The sequence below is a fragment of the Plectropomus leopardus genome, chromosome 3 (genome assembly GCF_008729295.1).
Source record: "Plectropomus leopardus isolate mb chromosome 3, YSFRI_Pleo_2.0, whole genome shotgun sequence".
NCBI lineage: Eukaryota > Metazoa > Chordata > Actinopteri > Perciformes > Serranidae > Plectropomus > Plectropomus leopardus.
Window position 1 is genome coordinate 37321948 of NC_056465.1, and position 6982 is coordinate 37328929.

Here is a 6982-nt window from a genome sequence, read left to right on the forward strand (position 1 = left end):
CTACTTAAACATACATGGGCTAATTAATTTAGCCCATCTGTTCCCCTCTCTGCATCGCTTCCATGACACACACCGGTTTCCCCAAACACATTTGGCTCATGTTGCACTGATAACTGGGACGCCGCGAAAAAACCAGGCAAAAAATGAAATAAACAGATCTGACAGAGTAAACAGAGACGGATCTTTTCCTTTTTCACACTCAGAGAGGCAGCAGGAGGAGACGCTGCAACGCCCAAGTTCAGAGGTGGAGAGAGTCGGACACGTGACCCAGATAGAGTTTTTTAATCTACATTTTTCAGATGGTCTTTGAGCTCCTACCTGCCGTCTGTCGCTCTGCGTGACACGAAAACTACACCTGAACTGCTCTCAATATTCAGTTTAGTTTACATTTTTTGCACACGTGCATAAAAGCCAGAATAAAAAAAATAAAACAATGAATTAAAAAAAAAAGTTTCAGGGGAGATCCAGAAGCCAGAGGCTTTTAAAAAATGACCCCTAAATTAACACTTTACAGAAAAAAATACAGCAAAAGATAAATGATAACAAAGAGCAGAAAAAGTAGCTGTAAACTTTAATTATTTAGTAATTATCACTATTTATGACGATTTTTCAATCTACAGTTATGATGTTTGTTCAAATCACAAAACAATTAAATATCAAGAAATATTTGCACAACTTTCTCCCTGAAATCTACATTTCCATCCTAAATACATATGAAAAGCCGGACACATTAAATATTAATCATTCATGATTTATTTTCTAGTGATCAGAAAAATGATGAGATAAACTGTATTTGATCCGGAAATAATTCAGATGTTACGAGGAAATTTTAAAATCCTCAGCGGTTAGTTGTTATGAAAAAAAACACGCTCTAAACAAATGTAGTGTGATGTGATATTTAGGAATACTTTTGACAACACAAGGTGAGATTTGATTTGATTTATTACAAACATGTACAAAAGGAAAATGAAAAATGGTTATACAAACAAGCAGCCAGACAAAAAAGTCGATGAGGACGACAAACCGTTCGACAGTCTGTGGATCTGAAAGCAGAGAAACTCTAAAGAATAAAAACAGCATCATGACAGTCAGGTGATACAAAGAGTGAAAGTAAAGTGGAGCTTCAGGTGAAGGCCCTGACACACCAAGCCGGGAAATGCTGTAGTGTTTTGGGAAAAGTTGAAGTGTTTCGGGAAATGATGTCATGTTTTGGGAAATGTAGTGTTTTGGGACATGTGGTAGTGTTTTAGGAAGGTTGCATGGTTTTGGGAGAGGTTAAAGTGTTTTTAAAGTTTTGTGCCTTTTTGGGATATTTTACATCAAAAACTGCTCTGAGTGCAAATACAACATTATAATTCTAAGGTGGTGAAACAATGTGGACATTTATTCTGGCGATTTGTGGCTCTCACTTTGAAGCGTCTAAAATCCACCTCCTGTTCGTGGCAGAAAAAATAAATACACAAATTAATCTGGAAACATTTTTAAATCAAACGACTTTTTGAATCATTCTGCAGCTTCATCACCACCTGGCATGAATTTAACCTTTCTGCAGAAAGTAGTTTTTGTAAAAGTAAAGTCTTTTGGTAAATGACGATCAGCAGAGCAGCTGAAGGGGAGTAAACGGAGTAAACGTGCACAGATGAGAGGTGCAGCCTTGTTGGTGTGCGATTCACAAACAGCTGAGTGACATGTGAGGGCCGGCTCTCCTGGGGACCAGACAGTTGTTGCTTGTTGCTGAAACATCTGGAGGGCCAACTGAGGATTTGTCTGCCCCCCCTCATTCACCGATGGTACAATCGTAATATTTCGGGGAAAAGTTTGGAGGGAACTTGATTTAACCCTGAAAAAGGAGTTTTGGAAACTGGCCTCGGGGCCGCTGGAATCAAACAGGAAATGACATCTGATTCTCCTTTAAGTTCTGACAGAGGCGAGAGAACGTCACGTCAGCCAGGAACCCTGGGAACAAATATTTTATAGGCTGTGCTTTTAATATACGTATGCATATCTAACAATTTAATAATGATAATTAAAGAAAAGAGAGCTCTAAAAATGCTATTTTTTAGGCTGTACCTTTACTATACATCTTCATATCTAACAATTTAATAATGATAATTAAAGAAAACACCGCTCTTGTTGAGCGGCATAGATGATGATTATTGGATACAAAATTTAAATATCGTCCTGATCAGATTCATTCTGTACAGTTTATTTTAATTATTGATTAATATTCTACCTCTTCAGTGTATAAAAGATCAGAACACGTTCATCACAAGTTCCCAAATTTCTTCTTTTTTCTCTCTGGTTGTGCAAAAATATTATATCCAATAATCATGTAATCACCTGATAGGTTAAGCTGCAGGACAATAAATCACATCTCTCTCGTATTTCACTTTTTAACTGTAGTAATAACCCCCAAAACTTTAAACCTTTAGAAACTGTTTGTCTCATTTTAGTCTCTTTTCATTCTTCATTTTTTGATAATTGTGTGTGTGTGTTGATGCATGTGTCCTAAATGTAGTCCAGATTGTGTATCTGAGTGTAATCAGTGAATTTGCAGCTCAGCTCCTACAATAAGTCTAAAATACACTGTGGAAACTAAATAGTTACATTCAGACTGTTCAGGTCCAAAAATGCTCCATTGAAACCCATTCAAACTGACATTTTTGATCCCACAGCCATCAGAGCAGAAAAACAGGACTTGTATTATTTCTGGGTGTCATTCTGGGCTTTTGACTCTGAATTTGTCATTTTGACTCATTTCCACCTGATGAGGTCATTTTGACCATATTTGGCATATGGAGGAAATACATGCTATTTCCACTAGGTGACCTGTCACAGTCAATGTAGCTGCTGATCACTGACATATCCCAGACTGTCAGCAGCTACACTCACACACTGACATATCCCAGACTGTCAGCAGCTACACTCACACACTGACATATCCCATGTCCCCATTTTAGGACATTTCTAGGATTTTAAGGACATTTCTCTGATATTATGACATTTCTAGGAATTTAGGATGTTTCTTTGATTTTATGATATTTCTAGGATTTAAGGACATTTTTAGGATTTTACGACATTTGGGTCTTAGCTCAACAAGCTTGATTTCGATGCTGTTTTTTGCACTTTGGCACCTTATGGATACTTAAAGTACAAAAACAGTTCCCAGAGTGTTTTTACTGTGACTTAGAAAATGTTTGGGGGGCCACCCGGCCCCCTGTCAGGGGCCAGAGTTGGCTGTACATTGAGTATCACTGATCTCGTCTCTGCAGCCTGTCCTGCACCGTTTGCCCTCGTCTGCTTTTTCTGCTTTTGATTTTTCTCTTTGAATCATCCAGAAAATAATCTCAAGTCAGTCTTCAGGTTTCCGTTTTAACTTTTTGGTGAGACAGTCGGCTTCATCGCTGTTCGTTCTTTGATGTCAATGATTTGAATGTAAAAGTGTTAAAATGTCGATTTTTCATCACAGCAGCAGCTGAAACTGCAGCCGAACACACGTCAGATCTGAGCCGCGTCCACACGCTCGGCATGTGACCGTTATCTCTGCAGCTGTCAGTCACTCTTTGAATAACAGCGAGCGGACAGCGGGGCCGCCGTGCCGCCTCAACGCCACATGTTGGCGACAGCGCGGCCTTGTTGTTGTGCGTCTCCACCTGAAGTCGCCTGAAGCAGACAAACAGACAGATTCCACCTCCACCTGCTGCAGCCAGCAGAGTGTGTGTGTGTGTGTGTGTGTGTGCGTGCGTGCGTGGCGATCGATCGTCTCCCAGCAGCCTGCTTCTCTCTCTGGCAGCTGTTCCAACCAGAGGCTCCGACATGAATATTCATGACGCACCTATTCCCAGGGCCTCGGTCCGTCTGCAGCTGGACACACACACACACACACACACACACACACACACACACACACACACACACACATTTCTTCTTATCTTCTAACATGTTAACAAGGCGCTGAAATCTCTTCTTCACCGTCTCAGTCAAACTCTTAGATCAACTTTAAGTTTGTATTTTTTATCATTTTTCGACCGGTTTTATTCACCACACACAGCTGATGTGCCGACGGTGCAGATGTTTGAGTGTGTGGCTGATCCAGAACTCAGGACTCTCAGTTCTCTCTGTAATTTAACTTTAACTGTATCTCTCTTTTCCTCTTTGTAACTAAAGGAATAATCAAAAACAATACACAAGATAAGATTCGATAAAATAAAATAATCCCAGTCTCAGATTTATGCCAGTTGAATCGGATTTGGCGGCTCATCACAAATACGTCCTCATGTCTTTTTGTTTTCCATACAACGTGAAGGTGGACTGTTGTGGTTAAGGAAGCGTTTGGGTAAAATGAAGAGGTGTAGCATAAGGTCTCTGAAGTATTTGAGGCGGTGTGAGGGGGTTCTTAAGGTGGAAATGTTTGGTTTGGGAGGGGATTAAGGTAGAAAGAGGTGTAGAATACAATTGAGGTCTTAAATGATATAACTTTTCCTCTGCTGAAATATGAGATATAATGATAGAAGGCATTCCACGTCCTCTCGCTCTCATTCTCCCCCGGTGTCTCCGCCAGTGTCTCCCACGGTGTCTCCGAATGTCCGCTCGCTTTCATTCTCCGCCGATGTCTCCGCTGTCTCCCCCCTCCCTCCTTCTGCTCCGTGTGTGTGTGACGGGGACATGATGAGAGGACATGACAAGAGGACACGCTGGACGCGGTTCGAGTTCAGGTGTAGTGAGTTTCGGTTCTGCTGAAAGAATAAACTGATGTCTGATGTTTGATGTAAATGTGCAGAGATCACAGCAGAGCCGTGACTTAGGGACGGTTCTGTAGCTGCTGCTTCCTGACAGTTTGGGGAACGTTCCTCTCTGTAGATCCACGAGAACTCAAACACAATATTATTTTTATTTTCAAAAGTGATTTGATGTATATTCTGATAAATATCGATATCGACTGATATGAAAAAAATTATCGTGCGATAAGACTTTTTTCCATATCGGCCAGTCCTGTGGTTAAGGTAGACTGAAGAGTTTTAGATGGGAGGAAAAGTCTCTGAAGGAGTTAAGGCGGTATTAAGAGGTTGTGCAGCTCTGTATGTGGAAGCTGAAATTATTTAAGGAGGGAAAGTAACTCCTTAAGGTGGACTAATTTGTTTAGGTTGGGCTTAAGGTTGAAAAAGGGGTTTATTTGAAAGGTAAAGTCTCTGAGGGATTTAAGGTGGAATAAGGAGGTTGTGCAGCTCCATATAAAGCACTGAAAGTGTATAAGGAGGTTGTTAAGGTGGACTGTTGCGGTTTGAGAGCAGTTAAGGTGGTCTGATGTCAGTCTCAGACTGGAGTGCTTTAATTGTTCTGTTACATCACATGACATTATCCTGTCAGGTCTCTTTTTATTTCTCCTCCGCTCACCTCCCTCTCATGGGGAGTCAACCCGCTCCTCCATCTTCCTCCCGGGGATTCAGCCTCCCCTCCGGTTTCCATCAACCGGATGGAGGAGGCCTGAAGGGAGCATGAGGAGGAGGAGGAGGAGGAGGAGGAGACGTTACAGCAGCCATGTGCTTCTCATTAAGTGCTGCGGAAATAAGTGCTGACCCGTTCACTCAGGAGGGCACATCCATTTACTGCTGCAGAGCCCAAAATCACAGCCGGACTCCAGGAGGAGGAGAGAGGAGGAGAGGGAAGGAGGAGGAGAGAGGAGAGAGAGAGAGAGAGAGGAGGACAGAGGAGGAGAGAGAAGAGAGAAAGCGGAGAGAGAGGAGGGCACATCCATTTACTGCTGCAGAGCCCAAAATCACAGCCGGACTCCAGGAGGAGGAGAGAGGAGGAGAGAAAAGGAGAGGAGGAGAGAGAGAGAGAGAGAGAGAGAGGAGGAGGAGGAGGAGGAGGAGGAGGAGAGAGGAGGGCACATTCATTTATTGCTGCAGAGCCCAAAATCACAGCCGGACTCCAGGAGGAGAGAGAAGAAGAGAGCAGGAGAGAGAGGAGGAGGAGAGAGGATGAGAAAGAGAGGAGGGAGAGGAGAGGAGGAGGAGAAAGGGAACCAGGACAAAAAGTGGAGCTGGAGGTGCAGCTGATGTGTTTTTAAGGTGGTCTGGAGGTTGTGAGGAGGAGTTAAGGTGGTATCAGGAGGTGTTGATCACAGGAATCAGAGGTGGTGTACAGAGTGTTTAAGGTGGACTGTGGTGAATTAGGAGGTTTAACCCTTTGGACTCTGCAGTAGAAACAGTCCTCCAGTATCTGCGTTCGTGTTTTTCTTTATTTTGACATAATTTTTTTTGGAGTTTCCTCAAATGCTTCATATTTCTAAAATCTGCACAACTGAAGCTAAAAGGTCAAAAAGAGGTCAAAGAGCCATAATTGATAAAGATATTAAAATTGTGTCACCCTCGGGGACTGTTTGAACATTTTAGGCTGTGTTCATGCAAATGTAGGAGGAGTTGTGGCTGGTTGTTAAGGTGGACTTTGTGGGTTAAAGTGTGTGTGTGAGAAGCTGCTGACGACTCGTGACGACAGGTGAACCGACTGATCCAGATTTCATGACAAACATGTTTGGACGTGCGCCCGGGTGTCTCCTCCGGTCCATGCATCATCCGCAGACCCAGATCCATCTTCCTCCGGTCCACATATGGAGGGCGGCGGCGGGAAGGGGGGTGGGAGGGAGTGACGGGGGTCGGTGAGTGATGGCGTCCCTGCGTCCCACTTCTTCCTGCAGCATCCTTCACCGTCCTCGCTTCCCACCGTCGCCCCCGCCGCGCTCATCACTCTCCTCCACACTCGGGTCACACACCTCCGAGTCCACTGAGCACGCCCACGCACGCACGCGCGCACACACACACACACACACACACACACACACACACACACACACACACACACAGCGAATTATTTCACTAAAATGTAAAAGATGGTGCTCAGTTTTTGAGTCTCTTCAGGTCAGCTAAACTTTTAAAATTTATAACACAGACAACAACTACATTTAAAAAAACAAATATTGTCT